Below are 24,964 nucleotides of genomic sequence, written 5' to 3' on the forward strand. Positions count from 1 at the left end.
AGAAATAAACAAACAACATTGAGTCAAAATATTGTTGGGTGAGCATGAAATCAAGGCAAGTTGGCTGAATTATCAGGGGTCAATAACTACTTCTGTAAAGGGACAGATAGTAAATATTTTTGGCTTTATAGACCAGGCAGTTTCTATTACAACTGTGTCTGATCAACTCTTGTAGCAGAAAGGCGTAGACAGCATGTAAACAAATGGCAATGGTTGTGTTCCACAAAAAACCTTATTTACAAAAGCAGGATGGTGGGCTGGATTCGGTCCCACTGGCCTTAGTTTGTAGGCCTCTGTGTTAGATGATTAGAGTCATCGAGATAAGTATGTGGAGTACACCTACCTTCACTGCAGATCTAATTAGCTGCAGAATTAGATCGGCAGATGGATTTCATACCTGGGTTCTAAAGCTAATGAACCCATCCCTTAAGTGGGGTAGGAATTCCTCCACTACCAATGTTTGTTTCTTAGCATCTCATATTTCCATTGCTAGCTAACAGTCCTTCTGATTGACAAGTTCTCTTCGTAAATACAAATAACTTCAATTATATTCCAGGTTTGGCCTTAGCCTGGAGGTCATTCTGCCTGTTTAAGGTATAGCTTTGTATAGCTATCCATGTGTATAGCTTGTTGTATGAAATGTATACAGCTATGCTTAGATTCTTTTTTTGTTTCATAGCTTAACTCTCAAAACACAATCTTGTTTTATTTTCTACTTTAATATTTTGTGGGAGATAGGAGTGCTCACCACCACCCTATGCTATTTACAAGTAATACTCATGAAAATACAGCAAAAGCTTTTACAAAAGTAAGTGGTACTCAGTATATCAAACAACAAAAAACCTTCCTGGGAGGGAGAAATTTTTAAATTAAAAAAAAAATAGTTATCTGCTGGGCGGGGTGGCTCACGTCTGTAATCCCAACACTATGGGAGGCCGAGGCGGACTGATCACTTGAGGTCAGGAGTTCAAGACCAGCCTGGCCAACGTGGTGAAATCCCATCTCTACTAAAAATACAAAAAAATTAGCTGGGCGTGGTGGTAGGCATCTGTAATCCCAGCTACTTGGGAGGTTGAGGCAGGAGAAGCACTTGAACCCAGAGGCGGAGGTTTCAGTGAGCCGAGATCACACCACTGAATTCCAGCCTGGGCAACAAGAGCGAAACTCCATATCAAAAAAAAAAAAAAACCGTTATCACAAACATTGAACATATATTAAATTAGCCCCCCACTTAAAGTGAAGAATTGTGTTTGTGTACATGCTCAGTTTGTGTACATGTTTGTATACATGTTCGTGTACATGTTCAGTATTATCAGCCTATGTTATTTCTATGTGGGGGTGTTCAGAAGTACAGCGAAGTGGGGGGAATTTTGCTGAAGAAAGTAAAATGAATACAACTGAGACGAAGGAAAGGCGATGGACCAGCCAGCCTAGACCAAACTGTCCTGTGGTAGGTCCCAGCTGCCCAGCTGGGCTCATGCTCCTTAACGTGCTATCAAACATACATTGCCTTCTCAGTTTCTCCCCACCTGCTCACCCACAATCTTTTTTTGATTTCTTATTCAGCTTACATTGTGTGACTATTTGGAAATATATATACATCCTAGAGGATTTTGAATCCAGACATGGAAGAGAGAGTAGGAATGTAGAAAGGGGAAAGGAACAAATCTGTAGTTAGCATTTGCTGTAGGTTTTCAATATTTTATTAATTTTATTAATTTCACTCTTCTACCCAACTCCGTGAAGTTATTCCCATTTTATAGATGGTGAACTAAGTTTCGAAAAAGTTAATTCGTTTTCCCAGAGTTGCATGGCTCAAACCAGATGCTAAACCATACATTCCTGCTTCCCAAGTCCCTGCTCACGTAGTCAGCACAGTGAAAGTCAGTGGCTTTCACTGTGCTCCCAGGTGCCCTGACATAAGACCCTCCAAGAATCTGGCCCTGGTGAAAAGCCTACTTTTTCCACTCTTCCTAGCTTACTTAAATGCTTAATCCTATGATGATCTCTGGATTTCCCTGTGGCCATTTTTGCTGGACAGCTTTCTGTACCATCTGATAAATCTTGTAAAGAAGGGAAAGACAAAGAGAATCATTCCAAGGGTACTTTTACCTTAAGCCCTTAGTTATGGAATAAAACTGATCTCTCCTGGTAAAGAATCCTCAGAGTTCAATTAGCGGTTGAGAGAGTAATTTTTAGAGCACAGCACGGAAGTTTTACCATGTAACCGTGCTCTGTCCTAGAGCAAACTATCTTTGCCATCCATTGTATTTATAAAGCTTAGTACTGCTGAAAAGTTCACCCTGGAGAAGGTCATCTTAATGGTTGAAACATTAAGGTGAGGTTTGCTAACACAAACTATTGTCCTATATCCTTTTTTCATTCTATTTTAGTCCTTCCTCAGACTCCTTATAGGATTAAAGTGACATATAAACATACATTTTGCGAAACTTTTGACAAATCAGGTAACCTCCCTGAGCTTCAGTTTCCCTACCATAAAATGGAGGATTTGGACTAAATTATCTCTAAAATCCTTTCCAACTCCCACATTCTGGATTTGTTTTAGCCTGAGATACACATTGTTAGGCTCTGTAGTTTGGCCTAGATTTAATTCCAGATTCCAGGCACGGAGTGAGTTACTTCCTGATATTAACGGGTTTCTTAAATGGACATACCATTGTGTAGATGAAATTTTATTTTTAACCCAGTACCCAACCTTGTAGATTGCACTGTGGAAGCATACGTTTTTGTGCATTTGTGTTCAAACCAATTTAACTTTCATTTTTAAGGAGAGCTGGAAGCATCCCAGTTCATTGAACTATGAGAAAATACAGAGTGACCAAAGTTGTTGATGTTGGATGTGTTCTGTTGCTTTGTTCCTGTCAAAACTTGAGTAGGCTCAACCAAGAGGCATGCTGAGATCTCATTAACAGGGTGGGATATGTATGTATCAGGGGAGAGAGGTAAGAAATGGGGACAAACAGGAGAGGAGGAAGGAAACTATTAAATATAATCTTAATATTATGGATGTAAAGATAAATAATACATTTTAGAATTTTCACCTAGCATCTTTGTCTAAGCTATTCTCCCTCTCCGCCATAGAGTTCCTTTATAACTCATACTCAGTTTCCTCTAAAAACATCTAACATTAAAATGGTACATTTTATTACAATACAATTAATAAACTACTACTGACACATTATGATTAACTAAAGTCCATATTCTATTCAGATTTTCTTAATTTTTACTTAATGCCCTTTTGCTATTCCAGAATCGCATCTAGGATTTACATTATATTTAATATCATGTATCCTTAAGTTGCTGTTGGCTATGACAATTAAGACCCTATATTTTTAACAATCACTTCCTTTTTGTCTCAGTGTCTTCACTTGCTTATTTTATTTTATTTATGTAAGCTGTCTTAAATTCTTCCTCTACTTAGAAGAGCATTAATTATTTACTCTTTTGTTTAGGAAATGTTCTGGAAATCCCTAGTTTCCATACAAACTGCCAAGTTTTTTTTTTTTTTTTAAATTTTCTGAAAATTTGCAAATGAGGAGGGCAATCCTAGCCAGAGGCCAATAAGAATTTATGTTTATTGAAGCAAGACTTTCCTTGGATGGCAAAAGGAGAATAATCTTTATTAGTGAGTCAGTCAGTTGAAATTCTTAAATCTTACACACTTGAAAAATAACCTAGTGAAGTTTCAAAAGAGGTAGGCACATTAGTTGAATGCTTATAGGTACACAAATAAATAGGTAAGAATGATTAAGCACATTAGTATTTAAAAACATTAGCACTTCGGCTACTAGCATTAGTCTTCACATATCTTTCTATATGTTTCAATATGTTTCTCCCAACCCAGAAATTCTCTCCACAAATGCAGTAGAGAAAGAAACACCTTCATTGTTGAATAAGCATTAAACCAGACTGTCATGTGCATTAAGCCACTCCACTAAGAAAGTGCGCAGAAAGAAAAAAAAAAAAATCACACCCTTTTATTTAGCCAAGCACATATACCCAATTACACACATATTTTCAAGATAAACAATAACTAGTCCTCAAGTAAGAGGACTTGACAGCACCATTGGGCATAAAGTCCATCCTAACTTTACCTGGTAATTGAGGTGACCATCTATGTTAGCTAACTGGGTGTATCCAGAGGAGAGAGGAAGCGGGTGGGGTGGGGGTGGGGGGAACACCTTATGACGGGAGGGAGGTTTATAACTTGGAGCATGGCGCGAGCTGATGTTAGGCTCCTGCCTTCCCATGGAAAATTGTAGGATGGGGGCACCTTCCCCTTTGATATTTACATTTCAAAGAGGTGACTCTCAGGTCTTTGAGAAAGACATTCCTCAATAATAAAGCTGACAAAAGGCTTATTTGCTGTCTGAAAAGATACATTTCAAAAAGACAGAGAAGGTACTTTATATACAGGTTTTCTACAGTACACGTTCTGACAAAAAGGGAGGAAAGGAAAACAGCTCTTATTTTAAGCAGGAGGAATTAAGCCTCCTGTTTTTCATTCCTTTACATCCTTACACTAGGCAAAGATTTCTTTTTTCATTCATGCAAAAGTGTTCACTGAGCAGAGGACCACAGACCATGTGCCAGACTCTATGCTAGACACCATGAATACAAATATTTAGGGAGATGCAAAAAATCCAATCCCACACTCCAAAAGCTCACCATCTAGGAATCCAGACTCTATGAGCCACAATATTACCTTAGTTCTCTTACAGGTCCCCAGAAGTCCCTCCTGCAAAGAGATGAGAAATCTGAATAACTCAGACCAAGATTTCAGACTGCACCAGGCACTGAAAGTTCTTGGTTGGTTCAGAGAAAGGCACCATATGAATATTCCTGCATGTTGAAGTTATTTTCTACTATTAATAAGTAGTATTCATTGAGTGGTGTTCCTGTCCCATGCACTGCATTGCTGAGTCTCACAACAGCCCTGTGAGGTAGGTGTTATTTCTATCCCCATTTTATAGATGAGTCTGGGCAGATGGATAACTCGCCTCTAGACACAGAGCTAGTAAATGGGGAGCTGTGATGTGAACACGGGTGAATCTGACTCCACAGTCTGACTACACTGCAGCCACTACATATGAATTTAGATTAGGAAGAAAAGGCTGTCACCACTGGCTGAGCTCTTTATCTTATAGAATTATGTACAAGCTCAGTAAAAAAAGACTACCTCAAATAAGAATCATTCCCCATGTTTACAATGCACTTAACCATCTTCAAATCAGTTGTTTTGCATAGTTTCATCTGATGTTCACAACAACCTTGGGAGACACATAGTGCAGGTATTTTAAACCCAGGTTAGGCATTGAAAACCTCAGACTCACAATTTAAATAACTTGTCCACCATCAAACAGCTAGTGAGTGGAAGAGCTGGGACTCCATTCCAGAGCTCATAACAAGTGGTTACTTGTGGCATGAAATTGGAAAATCCCAACCTGGAGACAGATACGCTGTATATGGATTCCTAACAGAGCTCTAGAGGTTCCAGGATTCACCTATATTCTACTGCTCTGTCCCAGAAGAAAAGCCAGAGTAAATGTTAGTCCTGCCAAATCTGGTGCACTGTGCAATACTCACTTAAGTATGCCTTTGTTTTCCTTCATGTGACTTGTAAATACAATTCCATTTGCTTCTATTCCCTGTGGCTAAAGAGTAATATTTAAGCCTTTCAAGTTTATTTCTACTGTGCTTCCTGGAGAATTTCGTATACTACTTACCCCAAAATGGGCACTGTTCTGCAGTTTTTATTCAGGTAAAATTAACGGAGTTTCCCCCTGAGTGAGGAATGTGTAATCAATCCTATTGTTTGATTTCAATGGGTTATTACGGGTGGGAGAATTGTTATACCAGAGGCAATTTAGAAAATCAGGTACAATTGACTCGAGTCAATTTACATACTGAGTCCCAACAGCAAAAAGTCATGGTGTTTCATGCCTGAGATAGTGTAATCATTAAATGAGACCACCTGAGCAACTAACTAAACCCAAGAGAGAAGAAAAGAACAGAGATAGAGAGAGACAGAGAAAGAGAAGGGGAGAGAAGAGCAGTAGAGAGGTTGGTTTAAACACAGGCACATTCAGAATTGCAGCCAATCAAAAAAGGGAAAAATAATTTTCGAAGTATCTATCTCTAGTATTTTCCAAAAGATATTCACCATCAGAATCATCTAATGATGAATCCTTTTATAGAGTCTCATGTGGCTGGCCTTGCATTTAATATTTGTATGTACTGCGGTTGGATGTTCTTCTGATAAAGCTGGAAAAATTCCCCTTTCTGAGATGTGGGAATGATTGGAAAGTTCTGAGTGGAGCAGCGGAAATAGGGATTCTAGTCTGAACCCAGCCATTAACTTTCCTCATGTCTTGGGCAAGTCAGCTAATTCTTAGGCCTGTGTTTCCTCCTCTTTATGAGACTTTGGATCATATATTTTCCAAAGCCTTCTCCAGCAACAAAGTTTGGTGTTTCTAACTCTGTCACACATTCTTGGAAAAGGGATGCACTGTGGGAAAACACTGATATGATTACTGCCAAATTATGTGTCATGTCTATGGACTATACCCAGTGAGCCAAATGAGAAAAGAAGGTCAAGGGAGAACAGAGGGAAAGAGTACAGCTGCCCATCCCAGCATACAAACGCATCTCCATTAGGAAAGGATAAGTACATGCATGAGCACTACAGATGGTGGGTGATTAATACCATTTTTGCAGTGAAAGATAATGTAGCCCACATTTCAGTAATATGAAGTGTATCTGCTGGTCTGAGAGTCCCGTACAGAGAGGTTTCCCTAGTGCACATGGGGAAGGGACAGGAAGGCCGGCTGGAAGGGAAGACGCCAAGATATTTGTACAAACCAGCTAGGTTTATAGATATTGTCTCAGTATCTTCACTGCAACCCTAAGAAGTCATTAATATAAGCTCTATTTGCAGGAACTTGAACTTGGAAAGATTAAGCAATTTAGCCAAGGAAAAATATAAAACCCCAGCCAGAGCCGGGATGCAAACCTTGTCTGAACCATACAAGTTCTTCCCAACACAGCACATTGAATATGCAGAAAATGTCACATCCTTTTAATCATATTTTTTTTCTAGCACCAATTTCTCACCCCTATTTATGCATCTTTTCAGAGCATGACCCACAGGTACAGAACATTGCCCACGGTCCTTGGGGGCAGGGGAGGGAGAGGCATTAATTTTTGTCTCCATTTCCTTCCCTCATAATTATTTTTGCTCCATGACTGCCCATTTCATCCATTTCAGCTTATTAAAAACAAGGCCTCTCTGTTTTTGTATAATACTCTTTATATTTATTGTTGGAAGTGAAATATCTTTAACGGCTCATAGGCAGGCTGGTGTCAGTGCTGAGAGCTGTGTCAGCATGAAGACAGCAATGCCACACCATGAAAAGCAATTGCAGTTTTGAGAAGCTGCAGCTATTTGCAATCCTCGTTTCAAAAAGATCACTTTCAGAATGTGGCGTTGGGTGGAAATGGATGCAGTCATCATTTTTAGGGGCTTTGTTGAGCTGTAGCAGCTGGGAACTCTCTTTTCTCATCTCCTACAACCCACAGACCCTCACGCAAAACAGGAGGTAAAAATGCCGTTGTCCTTAAAATAAAACTCGGCTGTGTGGCTACATATTTTAAGAAATTTTTTATGGAAAAAAAGCTTTTTATAATGAAAAAAAAGATTACAGGGGTTCAAATAAAACCTAACCAGACATGAAAAATATGTGATTATCCTTAATAAATATAAAAGAATCAAAATCTGTAGATAAGACCAATAGGTAGTCTTCCATTTAGTAAAATGCCCCATTTTTTGACTATCCAATTCTGCCATCCTTCTGCCCTTGCTCAAATGCCAGCACCTCCAGGAAGCCTTGTCCCATTTATCCTATGAGGCATTTTTTGTTCTTTCACCTAACTCCTAATATGTTTTTATCTGAGTACTTTTGTCAGGTGTCTCTTTCCTATTTGTACTCTGATTATTTGTGCATGAATTTTGTCTTCACTACAGTCTCCTTCAAGAAGAAATTCACACTTTGATTAATTTATATATACAACATTCCAGTCACTGATGGACCACGTATTTAATGGTGGTCCCTTAAGATTATAATAGAGCTGAAAATTTTCTATCTCCTAATGATGTCATAGTCACCATTATGTCATAGTGCAACACATTCCCTTCTCTATGGTTATATGTGTTTAGATACACAAATATTCTGTTACAATTGACTACAGTATTCAATACAGTAACATGCTGTACACGTTGTGACCTAGGAGCTATAGGCTATACCGCATAGATGAGTTGTATAGTGGGCTATGCTATCTAGGTTTGTATAAGCACACTCTATGATGTTCACACAACAACAGAATTGCCTAACAATGCGTTTCTCAGAATAAATCGCTGTCATTAAGTGACACATGACTATATTCATTAAACAAATGTGATTTGACAGTCTACTAGGTGCCAAGGACCTTTCAGGCATTAGTAATATAAATACTAGTAAGTATTTATATGGTTTATTTCCTGGCTCTGCATCAGAGATCCATCAACAAGTCACCACATGAAATCTTACTGTCACCCTTGAGTTCCACATTCAATTCTACCAAGATGGTCATCAAGTCTCTCTCATCAATTTAACCATTCCCCCTATTTCCACGTCCATTTTACCAAAGTCTTAAGTACATTCACTCCTTGATGTCCCACCATTATATCAGACTCAGCCATCTACGTGTTCCTCACATTCTTCATTCCACTGAGAGATGAATCATCCTCAGAACTCCACCACTACATATGAATAAGAACCATATGAATGAATCTAAGGTCCTCAAGGATCTTAGATTTAAGTATGGAAAATAGACATGTAAACATGTATATAAATTGCAATCTAGAGTATGCAGGATACATATTGGATTCATTTTTATAACCTTTTAAGTATCTTAGCACCTTGTTGAATTAATAAAGGTGGATTCCACTCTCTAACAACAATAAAGGTCCTACAGAAAAACAATGGATAAAAACTGGTGGAGAAATAAAAAAACCAATGATGACATATGGATTCTTGGGAGAACCGTGACTCTTGACAGTCCAGATCAATTATTCCTGCTAACCTTAGCCCTAAATCTTTCTCTATTGGCTCTGTTTCCTTTATGCATGGTATATTTTAAGCAGTAAGGGCAATCCTACAGAGGCAGCCAGATGGAGTACAAAAACATAGCTTTCAAGTTAGGAGACTTGGTATGTACACAAAAAAGATAATATCAGTCTGTCTGTGGTAAGTGTTGATTGAGGACGCAGGTATTAAATGCTACAGTAAACAGTAAGTCTGAGCTTCTTCAGAAGAAAGTTTATTTGATAGGTATACTTACTAGTGAATGAGAAAAGAATAAAGATAGCTGTAAAAAAAAAAAAAAAAAAAAAAAGCCCAAGTGTGGCCCATGTGATCCAAAGGCACTAAGACAAATCATGGAACATCTGCTGTTTCTGAGATTTCATGGTTGAGGGTTGCATTCCTGACAGGTAGTATATTGATGCTAAATAATAAAATGTCATCTACATCCTTTCATACATTTCCTGTTAGCTAGTTCTTTCTCGTTGGCATTTTTTCTTCCTTAGGCTCCATGATCCCACACTGTTCTCTTCCCATTTTCTTGACTGATCAATTTATCTTTGTAGATCATCCATTTTCAACCATCAAATGTCAGTATTTCCCATGGTTCAGTTCCTGGCTCTGCATCAAAGAATTGCCATTGAGTCGCCACCTGAAATCATACTGTCACCCTTGAATTCCACATTCAATTCTACCAAGGTGGTCATCAAATGTCTTTCATCAATTTAACCATTCCCCTGATTTCCACATCCATTTTACCAAAGTCTTAAGTACGTTTTCTCCTGGATATCCCACCATTATATCAGACTCAGCCACCTACCTGTTCCTTACACTCTTCATTCCACTGAGAGATGAATCATCCTCAGCTCTCCACCACTACCGTACATTCCAGGACTTACAACTCTCTCCTCACCAAAGAGGTTTCTGCTCAAATTCCATCATCATTCTCCTTGCCTCCTCAGTTTACAGTCTCAGGCATATTTGAACCCTCCCTCTTCCTGTCTCCATGCCTAGTCGCTGGCGTTAATTATTCTGAAAGTCTTCTTTTGTAATGTCTCTGGCACTAGGAACAATCTAAAATAATTTTTTTTCAGTGCAAGTAGCTAGGCATAAAAAAAAGTGTACATTGCTACCCAATTTTTCCCATTGCCACCTGCTTTATCTAGCCCTTGTCACCTCATGTGTGGTGCCTTGAGTAGGTTATCATTTTTAAAATTTCTAATCTCTAGCCCCTCCTAACCAATCAGCACTTTTTAGTCTGATTCCTTTTCTTAAAAATACGTATTTAATAATCTCAACCTTCCAACAGTTACTCAATAGCTTGACACTGTCCAATAGAAATATAATGCAAGTCACAAATATGAACCGTGTATATAATTTAAATTTTCTAGTAGTCATATTATAAAATGTAACAATAAATATGTGAAATTAGTGTTAATAATATTGTTATATTTACCCAATATAGCTAAAACATTCTCGTTTTAATAGATAATAATGACTAATATTAATGAGATAGTTCATATTATTTTTCATACTGAATCTTCACAATTATACATCTCAATTCTTACTAGCCACAGTTGAAGTGCCCTATAGCCATATGTGACTAGTGGCTACCATATTGGACAATGCAGCTCTACAAAATACTCTGTGCCCCCCATTTTCATTCCTTGCTTATGCTTCTACTTTTTTTTATCTGTTCTCCTTCGAACGTAATTAAATACTAATAATATGTAAGGCTCTCTCACTTAAATTCTAACTCGCCTGGGCAAACTTCCCCAGTCATCACAAGACTATGATTTCATCTCATGAGATGCATTAGCTGTACCACTCAGCTGGCATTTCCCATGTGCTACTTTCTGTAATTAATGCATGAGAACTGCACCCTAGCCGGATTGCCAATATCTTGAAGACTAATTCTTCTCTCTGTACCTCATATCACTTATCGTAATGTCTTTCATAGAGAAGACAGAGCAAATATTTGTTGATGGAGTGATGAGAAAATGGAGTTACTATAGGATAAATAAATAAATAGACTTTATTAATCAAGTCTTATATATCAATTACTATGATACCTCACTGTACTGTCACAAATTTAGTTGTTAGTTTACGTTTCTGGGTTTTAGTAAAGATTTATTTTCCAAAATGTAATACATTCCTGTTTTAGAAGGATAAATGAAATGTCAGAAGCGTAAAAGTAACACAAACTAAATAGAAAGTCAAGTGACCTGCTATAATTTTAGTTCTGCAATTTATATATGGAGTGGTGAGAATATTGATAGCTGAAATATAGTGAATATGGTGAGCATAATAGTATTACGGAAGACATAATTTAGTGAGCTTCAACAAATATTGTCTGAATTTCTTATCAGTATGGAAGAATTCTCAGAAACATATTTAGAAGTTTTAATAAAAGAACGTGTTGGAAAAAGTGATTTGATAAGTGATAACCAACATCAATTTGTGATAGGGAGGTTTTGTGCAGTTACTCTGTGGATGTGTTGAAAGGCTGTGGCAAATGCTTTGTCAGGGAATGGTAAATGCAATGGTGGGGTATATGTTTACTTACACAAGGAGCCCTTGATGAGATTTCACTCAAAGAATTACAGATTAAAGAAAAGAGTCCTGGTGTAGAGGGGAAAAAAACTAAATGTGGCTAATATGTTTTTCATCACAGGGGATTTTTTTATGTTACCACCACTTTATATGACAAGAACTGTTAGTAGACCAAGTGGCAGTTAGTTTGAAGGGCATGATTCAATAACATAAAAATTTAGGGTAAGTTTGACAAAGCAGATCTTATGTAAAATGTAAAATAAATGAAATCTGTACTTAGAGATAACAAACTTCACCATCACTAAACACCCTATTCTCCCTTTAAGCCTGAGTGTTCCCCATTACAACCCATAACACCTCAATGATACGTGATAGGACTTTTCAAATGTACTCTGGTTTTATTAAGACCTCTTGATAGATAGCTCTTGAAGATTTTTATGATACAAATATGCAGTGCAATAACTGGAATTAGGGAAATTAATTTGGTTGAAAGCCCCACATCAACACTTAATATTATACTATACTCTTCCTGTTAATAATATTGATGCTAAAATCCAAAATTTATATTTATGAGAGTAATTTAGAAAAAGAAAGATTCTTAAACTCAATCAGTATTTTTAGAAACTTCCATATCACTACAAACGAAATTACAGTGTTTGTATAGTGTACATGTGCATTTTCCATGGTAACAGCTATTGTCAAATGGATAAAAGCTGAACATGCAGATATATACATTGTGTATCTATCTATTCTTTTTAAAATTAAGATTATTGCTAATTTAAATGCAGGCAGAGAGCCTTGTGGGGGAACAAATTCTTTCTTGGTTTATCGTTACATTTGGAAAATCCACCTGGAAAAGCAGAGAGGGAAGGTAGTAAATGAGCTGGACAAAATTCAGAATGTATGCCAGATGTCATGCAAGAAAGCTGAAGTACAATCTGAAATAGTAATGGGCGGAACACCAGACATAGCAGGTGCCAGAGCCAAGGATAGAGAGGGGAGTATCCAGTGAAGGAGAAAAGCCATAACTGGGAGAAAGAAATCAGCACTCAAGCAGAAGGCTCAAACAGACAAAAGTAGGTTTAAGAGATGAAGCTCTGGCTGGGGAGATTCCTTCCTGGAATGTGAATTGAAACTTGCTTTCTTTGGCTGATAAGGCTAAAATGTCGGAGTAGGAGAGTCCAGCTTAGAGAAAAGAGGTTTGGAGAATGCGGTCGGTAGAGAATGAGAAAGCTATAAAGGTGTTTGTTAATCATAGTTCTTATGAAAATAAAGCAGTTTGAATTTCAGAGATCTAATCCCTACATAAAGCTATTGAATCTTGTAAATGCTTCTTCAGCATTAATGTCGATGCAGAAAACTGGCAAATACCTTTAAAAAGAAATAGAAACAAAAAAATCAAGAGCAGGAATGAACTTCGGGCTTAAAAGATGAAAAAACATTACTATCATAGGCAGCAACAAAACATACAGAAAATAAAACTGAACAAACCCTGGACAGGAAACCAGACTCCATGACTACCTTGCTGTGTCACATTTAGACAAAGAAAGACCCAGTTTCTTAAACTGTCTAACGGATAATAAGCTTGATCTTTATTGTCTTCCTCATTATTATCATGGTAGCTCTCTGTTACCTTACTATGGTCAACTTACCATGACTTACAAAGCCTTACATAATCTAACATCTTGCCTACACCTCCTCTCTTACCTGTCTTAAACCAGGCTTTTCATGGCTCAACATGCTGCAGCCACACTGGACACATTTGTGTTCTTCAAGCACTAAAGCTGGTCCCTGTGCCAGAGCCTTTACATTTATTGCTTTTTCTAGAGGTCTTTACCCCTTCCTTGTGGCATGGCTGTTCTTTCTTTTGTTAAGATCTCAGCTCAAATTATCAGCCATCTATAAGGCCTTCCTGACTATCCTCTGTAGCATTACCCAGTGCTGCCCATTCACTACCGCAATACCCTGTTTTATTTTTTTCATAGCACTTAGTTCTCATTGAAATTATCCATCCATCCAATTGTGTTTCTCTTTCTTTCTTTCTTTCTTTGTCATTTATTACCTGTTACCCATTAGCATAAAATGTTTATCTGAGCAGACTATAATTTCTAGTGTCTAGAAAAGAACGCATGGTAGATGTTCAAATATGTGTGTTGAATAAATAAATGATGAGGTAAATATTAAGTGGTAAATATCCATTACATTTTTTCTAATCACAGCAGTTATGAAAGATAAGTATTATTTTCTTTTTTATATCTATTTTACTGAAAAGGAGACTGACTTTTTTGAGAGATTGACTTCCCCAAGATCATGTGACTATTAATATGTCCTCAAAGCTCATGCTTTTTCCATTACAATATCTTCCTTACCCGCTCCCAAATTATTGTGAGTGTTACATGAGATGGTGAACAGATTATAAAGCATTATAGTAAAGTAAGATATTTTATTTCAGTTCTCTTCATCGTTGGTGTGGCATACTTCGCTAACCACTAGTGAATGTTAGCTAGTTTACAATCTTTGAAGCTCCATGGGTTTTCTAGTCTTTTATCAGGGAATACGAATGTCTAAGTCAAAGTCTAGAGGAGTATACACAGGAATACACATCTGCTCATGAATTCCCTTAAGATTACATTCACAATTTTGCTACTGAGCTCAAAGAAGTCACATTCTATACAATGACATCAACATTAAGACAAAGCATTGGGCAGCTTATCAGAACATAGGAAAGCCTTTCACAAAGATAATACTGCAGACTGGCTCTTGTCTTAATCTTAGCCATACCAGTAAAGCCTCCCTCTTTAGAAAAAATGTCAAGAAAAACTTAGTCCCACCATCTTGCTCTTTCAGGGTAATAAAGGAAAAATAAAGTCATAAAATAATAAAGCAGTGAAAAATGTTTGCACACTTTCAAGGGAAAAAAGTAAAACATAACTGATGGACTAGTGAATAAAAATATATCTATGTAAACAATCCAAAAAATTTACAAGGGACTAAACAACAATAAACTGAATGCAACATTGATTCTAATTGGAATGAAAATGGGGTAATAAAAATGAAGCATAAAACTTTACTTAAATTTATTCATCTATTTGTAATCACTTTTGCATCTAGTTGAAGTAAAAAAGCTGTTAAACTTTCCCTTGGGTTTTAGGATGAATCTTGGCATATGTTAATTCTGAAAATGTTAAAGTCATCATTGGTCTTTTTAATCAAATCTTTATGTTTATAATCAATATCCTTAATATATAAAAAGTTATTACAAGTAATTATAGAAGACATGTGCTCTAATAGATAAGTAGGCAACAATACATGAAGGAGCATTTCAGAAACTAATAAACACAAATGAAAAAATAAACTTTTCAACAGAACTGGTAACCAAAGAAACACATATTAAAATAATAAAAGATATAATTTTATTTATCAAATTGGCAAAAATTTTAAAATGATAATATCTACTATTAGCTTCAGTGTGGAGAAGTTGGAACTCTCCTATCTTGCTTGTAGGAGTGATAAATGTTATTACCTTTTTGGAGTATAATTTGGCAATAGATATTATAATTTTTGTAATTTAATATGCAAGCTTGACTGCATCCAGCAATTCATCCTAAGGAATTAATCATGATTCATGCAAATATATAGCCTGAAGGATGTTTATCACAAGGCTGTTTATACAGAAAAAAAAAAAAAAAAAAAAAAAAGAACCAACAATAGCCTTTTTGACAGGTCTAACAAATTATGTTTCATCCATAAAATTAAAATTTAAAATAACTATGCACTACCTAAACAAACTGTAGGAAAACATTCACATTATTTAAAAATACTCATGGAAGAGTAAGTAAAAAAGAGAACATAGCACTATTAATGAATTTATAAAATATATATTAATGCATAGAAAACAGACTGGGTAGCTGTATACCCAAAAGTCAAGAGCAGCTGTCTCTCAGTGGTAGGATTTTGAATGACTTTCATTTTCGTCTTTTTTCTTCAATGTATTTTGTAAATTTCAATGGTGATTATATTAAATTATTTTTACAAACATAAAAATTTGTATTATTTTTAGAAAAAGGTATAAAATGATGATTAATGACTTAATCTTAACCGAAGATGAGGTAATGAGAAAGCTGTGCAATATCACAGGAAATAGAGAAAAGAAGAAAAGAAAGTAAATTGTAAGATTAAAAAAGCAAGTAAAATAATCACGTCCTTTGCAGCAACATGGATGGAGATGAAGGCCGTAATCCTAAGCAGACTAACTCACGAACAGGAAACCAAATACCTCATTTTCTCACTTATAAGTGGAGCTAAATATTGAGCACACATGGCCATGAACATGGGAGTAATAGACACTGTGGATTATTAGACGGCGGAGGGAGAGCGGGGGATGTGAGCTGAAAAGCTGCCTAGTGAGTACTATACTCACTAGCTGGATGCAACATACCCCTGTAACAAACCTGCACATGGACCCCTTGTATCTAAAATAAAAGTTGAAATTTAAGATTAAATAAAAGCAACTAAGTGTAAATAGAAGAATGGAAATGGAAAAATCATATTTCAGAATTCTGTTTCGGTCCAAGTAATCCACCAAGAGCAGGTCCTAGGCCTTTTGTGTTTATCATGTGTGCAAAAAATTCATATTCAGCAAAGTGTGCAAAGTAAAAAGAAAGAAAAACGAAATGCACATTTATTTAATCAATATATGAAGAGTTGACATTTATTTCTGGGCCTTAGTAACAACTTGGAAAATTCTAAATGAAATTAAATGCAGTACACAAATTCAGTTCACTGAATATTTCTTTTGAGTAATATCAAGTGCCACATTTAGCTATGATGTCTCACTTACTGTTGTGATGGTGTTATTTGTGCAGTCTATAGTACTTTACACTGTACAAAGCATTTGTGTGCACTTTATCCCACTTATTCCTACCAAAACCCCATGAAGTTATTTGTATAGGTTCCATTTTACAAAAGAAGAAACAAAAATCTGGGATGTTGACTTCCAAACATCCCCTAATGTTCAAAGCCAAGGGAAACCAACAAAACCAAATCTACCATGGATTATTCTCAGGCTGAGCATTACCTTGAAAAATACCAGTCATGCCAGCCATGAAATTTCTACATTTTATTTTCCTTCTATAATAATACACTATAATTCCAATATTGTTTGCTCTGTTTCTGTGGTTGATCTCTACGAATATGTAAAAGCAACTATTTTTGAATATTCCAATATAGATTTTGCAGCTACTTTCAGCAAATCATATTACAGCTTCTTCATATTCCATGCACATGTTGCAAAGAAAAAGTGTTCAAGTTCTGCAAATTATGTTGACTTCTTTGAAAATCTTAGCAAAGCTCTATACAGTTATGCATCACTTAACAAGAATACGTTCTGAGAAATGCATCCTTGGGCGATTTTGTCATGGTGCAAACATCACAGAACATACTTACAGAAACCTAGATGGCTCAACCTACTACAAACTTATGGTATGTGGTATAGCCTATTGTTCTTAGGCCACAAACCTGTACAGAATGTTACTGTGCTGAATACTGTAAGCAACTCTAACACAATGGCCAGTGTATGTGTATCTAAATATAACTAAACAAGGAAAAGGTACAATAAAAATATGATATAAAAGATAAAAAATAGTACACCTGCATAGGACACTTACAATGAATGGAGCTTTCAGGACTGGAAGTTGCTCTAGGTGAATCAACGAGTGAGCAGTGAGTAATATGGAGGACAAGGACAAGACTGCACGTTACTATAGACTTTATAAACCCTGCACACTTAGGCTACGGTAAATGCATTTTAAAATATTTTCTTTCTTCAATAATCAGTTAACCTTAGCTTACTGTAAGCTAACTTTTTTTTTACATCTTTTATTTTTATTTTTATTTTACTTTACGTTCTGGGATACATGTGCAGAATGTGCAGGTTTGTTACATAGGTATACATGTGCCATGATGGTCTGCTGCACCTATGAACCGGTCATCTAGGTTTTAAGCCCCGCATGCATTAGCTATTTGTCCTAATGTTCTCCCTGCCCTTGCCCTCCACCCCGCTACATGTCCCAGTGTGTGATGTTCCCCTCCCTGTGTCCACGTGTTCTCATTGTAAGCTAACATTTTTTACTTTAGAAACTTTTTTAAACTTTTTGACTGTTTTGTAATAACGCTTAGCTTAAAGCACACATTGTACAGCTGTACAAAATTATTTCTTTGTATTCTCATTCTACACATTTTTTCTTTTTAAATTTTTTGTGTACTTAAAACTTTTTTTCATGTCCTTCGCCCACTTTTTGATGGGGTTGTTTGTTTTTTTCTTGTAAATTTGTTTGAGTTCATTGTAGATTCTGGATATTAGCCCTTTGTCAGATGAGTAGGTTGCGAAAATGTTCTCCCATTTTGTAGGTTGCCTGTTCACTCTGATGGTAGTTTCTTTTGCTGTGCAGAAGCTCTTTAGTTTAATTAGATCCCATTTGTCAATTTTGGCTTTTGTTGCCATTGCTTTTGGTGTTTTGGACATGAAGTCCTTGCCCATGCCTATGTCCTGAATGGTAATGCCTAGGTTTTCTTCTAGGGTTTTTATGGTTTTAGGTCTAACGTTTAAATCTTTAATCCATCTGGAATTGATTTTTGTATAAGGGGTAAGTAACTATCGCAAGAACAAAAAACCAAACACCGCATATTCTCACTCATAGGTGGGAATTGAACAATGAGATCACATGGACACAGGAAGGGGAATATCACACTCTGGGGACTGTGGTGGGGTGGGGGGAGGGGGGAGGGATAGCATTGGGAGATATACCTAATGCTAGATGACGAGTTAGTGGGTGCAGCGCGCCAGCATGGCACATGTATACATATGTAACTAACCTGCACAATGTGCACATGTACCCTAAAACTTAAAGTATAATAATAATAATAATAAAAACAACTTTTTTTTACTAAAAATTAAGACACAAACACACACATTAGTCTAGGCCTACACATGGTAAGAGTCATCAGTAACACTCTCTTCCACATCTACATCTTGTCCCACTAGAAGATCTTCAGGGGCAATAACACAAATGAAGCTGTCATCTCCTACAACAGCAATGCCTTATTTTGGAATACCACCTGAGACCATTCTGTAGTTAACACTTTTTTAAGTAGAAAGAGTACACTCTAAAATAATGATATGAAGTATAGCATAGTATGGCAAATACATAAACCAGTAACATAGTCATTGATTATCAAGTAATAATACCATTGATCATTTATTATCAAGTATTAATGCCATTACTTTTAATGGCAAAAACTGCAATTACTTTTGTACCAATCAAATATGATGTACCATACATAATTGTATGTGCTATGAGTAATGCACTGTGCTATAACATTACAACAGCTATCACATCACTAGATGATACGAACTTTTCAGCTCTGTTATAAGCTTACGAAACCACTGTCATATATGCAGTCCATTGCTGACTGATATGTTATGCAGCACATAACTGTACTTCATTTCTAATTTGATTTTTAAGGTGTTTATGTAACAAAAGATATGTTTATTTAAGAGATGTACTTTAGATGAAGTGATTTAAAATACCTCTTAAATAATTAGACATTTAGAGACCTTTGAGGATAATTTAAAGGTTAAATTGGCAGCACATTAGGTTAATTGCTAAAATATTATGTTTTTGTGTCCTGCCTACACTGTGAACTTTCAAACATAAGGATTAGAAAGTAGTCTCTAAAAAAACATAAGAAATAATTAAAATTAGCTTCTGGCCCCTAGAACCGCTTTTCACTCTCATTCTGGTTATTTAGAGGATATACGCATCCGAGTAGATACGTCATCTAGCACCTTGACTCTGGGTGCTTTTATCTATTCTCATTCAATGACCTTTGCTTCCACTTCATGACAGCCACTCACTCTCTTAGATATATGCTGGCAATTCTCAAAATCAGTTGTGTAACTCAGACTTATCCTCTGGCTTCTAGAAACACTTACCCAACTTAATATTTCCATTTGATTGTCTCACAGGCATTTCAAATATAATATGTACAAAATGGAATTCTTGTATTCCACTTAAATCTTATTATATTCTCAGTCTTTACCACCTCAGAAAATGGCAGCACGTGCACTCAGTTGTTCAAGCCACAAACCTGGCCATCATTCTTGGTTCCTTATTTTGTCTTACCTTCACATTCAGTGCCTCAACCAGCCTTTTCTTTGTACCTTCTAACTATATCATGAATCAATCCAGCATCTTTTATGTCAACTGTCATTATGGTGGTCCAAGCCTTCTTACAAAATTTCACCTCCACTTCCAATCACTGTCTCCTCCATCTAGTCATCACACAGCAAAGAGATAATCTTTTAAAACAAAAATCGCAAGAGTACCAACTCTCATTAATTTATTGAATGGTTTATCCATGCATTTCATGCTCTACCTTAAATATATATTTCACATCCTTCCACTTTTTTAGAGCTTTATTAAGGTATAATTATCATATAATATACTGCATGCATTAAAGCATACCATTTGATGAGTTTAGACACATGTATATGCCTTTAAAGTCTTGAGCACAATCAAGATAACAATAATATGCATCAGCTCCAGAAGTTTATTTATGGCCCTTTTAATACCTCCCTCTTCTCTTCTCCTCGCATGTCTGCAGAGCACCACTGATCAGCTTTATGTAACTCAAGATCAGTTGTTATTTTCTAGGAATTTACACAAATGAATTAATGTCTCCACTTGCCTCAGCTATTCACATAGAGTCCAGGTTAATTTCTTCATTTCCACTCTTCCAAAAAGAAAAAGAAGTGAACAAGTTTAATGAAAATCACTGAGAAAATGCCAACATCGGTGCCCAGTTTTTAGAGTTACTTATAAATTATAAAACTCCTGAAACACTACAACACTTTCATGGACTTGTATCTTTCTCAACGTTGATAAAAAATTATATTAATAATAAACTTCCATGTTGTTGTTGTTGTTTTGAAACGGAGTGTCACTCTGTCACCTGGGATGGAGTGCAGTGGCACAGCATTGGCTCACCACAACCTCCGCCTCCTGGGTTCAAGTGATTCTCCTGCCTCAGCCTCCTGAGTAGCTGGGATTACAGATGCACACAACCACGCCTGGCTAATTATTTGTATTTTGAGTAGAGATGGGGTTTCACCATGTTGGCCAGGCTGGTGTTGAATTCCTGACCTTAAGTGATCTGCCCGCCTTGGCCTCCCCAAGTCCTGGGATAACAGGCATGAGCCACTGCACCCAGCCAAACTTCGAGGTATATAATTAAAAGTTTAATAAGCCCTCAGCCTAATTTTAAAATTCAGATTCTTTCTTTCTTTCTTTCTTTCTTGATAACATTATTATCATAGTCTGGTAGATTCTGTCTTTCTATAATAAAAATCCTGTGATGCTGTTCAAAGAAACTCAATGGGCTTTCTGTATGTTTACCAAGGAATTAAAATCTTAACAAAGGTTTTCAACACAAGAAATACTCCCTTTTGTAAGAATTCTTCATAGGTTTTTCTAGCACAAGTTTGTTTTTATTGAATGATACTTGATGGTTCTGTATGTTATTTCTTTTCTACTACATATAATTTTGATTAGGGAATACATTAAATATTTTAAAACTATCATTTCTTTTTCCAGAACAATCATAACATGTTTTGCTTCTTGTTGCTTTAAAAGGAACATTTTAAGTTGCTTTTTTACAACAGTAAGTGTGAAAGGAAATGCCAAAATACAAACAATTTCACTTCTTGTTGGAATTTGACATTTCCGCTAGCTAAGTAATATAAACATGCATCACCTAAATGAGCAGTATTTTAATAGCATCGTTTTCACATTTTAATTGTTGTCACATTTCTTCTTTGTTTAGGGAGACGTCTGGTGAACACCCGTGGGATCTAAAGAACAAGTAAGATTTAAAGCATACTGGGTTGGGTGCCTGGCTTTCAAATTTTATTTATTTTATTGCTTCATAGTGTTTCTTTACTACTGTGGGTTGTAGCTTAAAATTGTTAGAAATTTTATTATGGAGTATAAGGAATAAAAGTGAACGTTCAACACTTTCAAATTATTTGGAGTCTTAAAAAATATACATAAATTTTCTGTATGTAGTAGGCAGACACAAAAATATTATGTCTTTATGTATATAGATGGAGTGAAATTTCAAGTCCTAAATAATGGGTATGTTTTTATGTGGAAGAGCAAATACACATCTATAGACTGAATTTTTACACGATGATTTTTATAAGATATACCGTTTTATTTAAAAATTGTCTTAGTGTGACCTCTAGCCTATCAATGGAGTAGGTCAGTGAGCAGTGAGTAGTTGATTCATTTCCCCAAACTCCACCTCGTGTGGAACCATGATTCTGTTAACACCAGAGAGTATGAACAATACAACAACCACCCAATAGTGGAATGAGATGTGTTGGGATGGTTATGAGGGAATCTTCAGTTAATGGATTGGGAAAGAGAAAGTGTGAAGTGCAGTCAAAAGGAAAGCAAATGAGTAAGGGAAGAACTGAAAATAATAAAGAAGAAAGAAGACAGATCTTCAAAAAATAAAAATAAACAAATAGATTACATATACTTGCACTTCATTGTAAATATTTGGAAGAAAGAAAAGAGAGGTGGAACAAATACAAAGTAGTAAGTAGAGACTGGAAACTAAATATAGAGACACGATATGCAATAAATAGTGCCTAAGAGAAAGGGAAAGAAAAGAGTGGTAAAAGTAGAAGAAAGTTCCATTTTAAATTTTTGCTTTTTCACTTATTTGACAATTTACGTAATTTAAACTACAACTTGAATGGTTTATAAATAGAAGCCTTGAATATTTTTATCTATTTCATTGAAAAAGAAAAAAATTCTAGTCATCATGCAATTATTCGATGTTTCTGAGAATCTTGTTTTATGCTCAATTTAAGCCATGTTTAAATGAAGAAAATGTTTCTTGATTTATTTCAAGTTTCCTTACTAGTGTTCTAAACTTTCTATATTTATGAAATCACTTGATTCTAAAAAACTGAAAATTGTGCATTTAAGGAGGTGAAATAAATCATTAAAATGTATTTATACTCTGCGGAAAGCATATGTTAAACAATTCAAATTTACAGTTAGAATGGTTCAAATTACTCCGGCGTTCAAAGACACAAAGCCCTAGAATTACCCTGTAGTTATCCTGTAATTGCTATTTGCTGGCAAAGGAAAGGTTAACAGTGGTGCTGATCTCAACTGTAATACACAGATTTACCAAGGAACCTGTAGAATTGAGTTTTTCTATCCAAAGAATGAATCATAAAAATTCAGCAAGATGACCTTTCTTTTCGTTGGCATAAAGATAAAATAAGTAAAAATTCCTTTTTAGCAGCACTTGGAAAAGTATGGTTCTTCGTTTATGGTTGTTGCTGTTGTTAATGGGTTTGGGTGGCTATTATGTATCAATCATTTATCATCACAACAAAGGGTCTTTGTTGTGATGATAATCTTACTAATAGTTGCAGTGTCTTGGAGAAAATTATTTGGTTATTTGTGATTCATTATCTATAATACACATCACTACTAGGCCACCATACATTGTTTTTTATAACCATAGAGTAGAGCTCTGTGGGGGCAAAAGAGAAAACGCCCATTGACTCTAAATCCAAAATACTGAGTAAAATCCCAGCACCACCATTAAGAGCCACTTTATCTTCCTGCTTCTCAATGTTTTCATGTTTAAAATGAGAATACTGCCTAGTGACAGGATTGCTATGGTATTTGACCAAGTTGTCAATCTGAAAGTACTTTGAACTTGGTCAACATTGCTGGATGACATAACTGGGGAGTCTTGGTTTCTAGGTCCCTGCAAGTGAAGCCCCCCAAATGACTTTGCAAAGACTGCTACAGTTGTTTGTACTTGTGATTCAACATTATCATTTTTTAAGTCATTTAGGGGGTAGGTCAAACAACCATTTAAGAAGCTTTAGTCATCAGCCTCATTGCTCTGGATCTGGAGTGTAGTCTCATAAGAATATCCTGCTGTGGGTGCCTTATATTCCTCTAATGGAATAAAACTAGGACCATCTCCCCGATTTTAACCAGTACTAGGCTGGTTCGTTTTACATATATTCTCTCATGTAAATCTCAAATCAGTCATCTAAGGAATATCTGTTTGTCCCCATTTTTGGATGATTCTCATAAAGGCTTAGTAATATAGCTGAGGTAACACAAAGAGAAAAGAGAAAGAATTGGAATTGGAACCCAGAACTTGTTCCACAGCCCATGTATATTGCAATTGTATTTTACTGCCTTCCTCAGTGAAATGTAGTATTTTTAGTGCAACTATTTGGGGGAAAATTATCACAGTAATTTTATCCACACTGGTGTGGAGAAAACATCTAATATAAAAGACAAATGTTTAAGGGAGAGGAAAAGCAATTTCGCTTCCCAAAGAGGGTGACACCTGCTGAAAGGGGCTGCAGTAAGGCAGTCTCAGAATTGTGCCTTGGACAAGCTCTGTGGGAAAGCATTAGTGAGCATTTTTTTTTAATCCTACAACTCTTTCCTCCTTTGGCAGTTAACAGCAAATTCCTCAGGTCCTGCTGCCTGTGCTTTAAGGCCCAATTCTTCTGCATTCCTATGATCATTTAGCAGAGAGAAGACCCAACTCTACTTTCTTTCTACTTATTGGCATTCCTCACCTCCATAACAACAACAAAGTTTGTGCCCCTGATTTTCTGTTTATGGTCAAAAATTGGTGGTTGATCTACGTATACTTGCTGAAGTCAGGGAAGATGGTAATTATTATATCCAAATGTACATTGAACAGTCCTTTTGAGGCTCCATTCTCTTCATCTTCTTTAAGAAAAAGTAAGTTATTAGAAAGAAATGAAAATAAATTATTTTGTTACAGCAAAGGGGTCCCAATCCAGACCCCACCCAAGAGAGGGTTGTTGCATCTCGTGCAAGAAAGAATTCAGGGCAAGTCCATAGAGTAAAGTGAAAACAAGTTTATTAGGAAAGTGAAGAAATAAAAGAATGGCTACTCCATAGACAGAGCAGCCCCGAAGGCAGCTGGTTGCCCATTTTTATGGTTATTTCTTGATGATATGCTAAACAAGGAGTGGATTATTCATGCCTCCCCTTTTCAGACAATGTAGGGTAACTTCCTGACATTCCCATGGCATTTGTAAACTGTCATGGCGCTGGTGGGAGTGTAGCAGTGAGGATGACCAGAGGTCACTCTTGTGGCCATCTTGGTTTTGGTGGGTTTTGGCC

At 36.2% G+C, this 24,964-nt stretch overlaps 1 protein-coding gene across 40 annotated transcripts in view; it reads left to right on the forward strand.

Annotated features, from left to right (window-relative positions):
* The window catches only part of PTPRD (protein tyrosine phosphatase receptor type D), a 2,308,100-nt gene that overhangs the window by 1,574,367 nt on the left and 708,769 nt on the right, over window positions 1-24,964 (forward strand). For all 40 annotated transcript variants that reach the window (XM_055092146.2, XM_055092147.2, XM_055092152.2 and 37 more), the window contains one exon: window positions 21,576-21,614. The gene's annotated coding sequence lies outside the window, so the exon portion shown is untranslated. The remainder of the gene's footprint in view (window positions 1-21,575; window positions 21,615-24,964) is intronic.

The sequence above is a fragment of the Pan paniscus genome, chromosome 11 (assembly GCF_029289425.2).
Source record: "Pan paniscus chromosome 11, NHGRI_mPanPan1-v2.0_pri, whole genome shotgun sequence".
Lineage (NCBI taxonomy): Eukaryota > Metazoa > Chordata > Mammalia > Primates > Hominidae > Pan > Pan paniscus.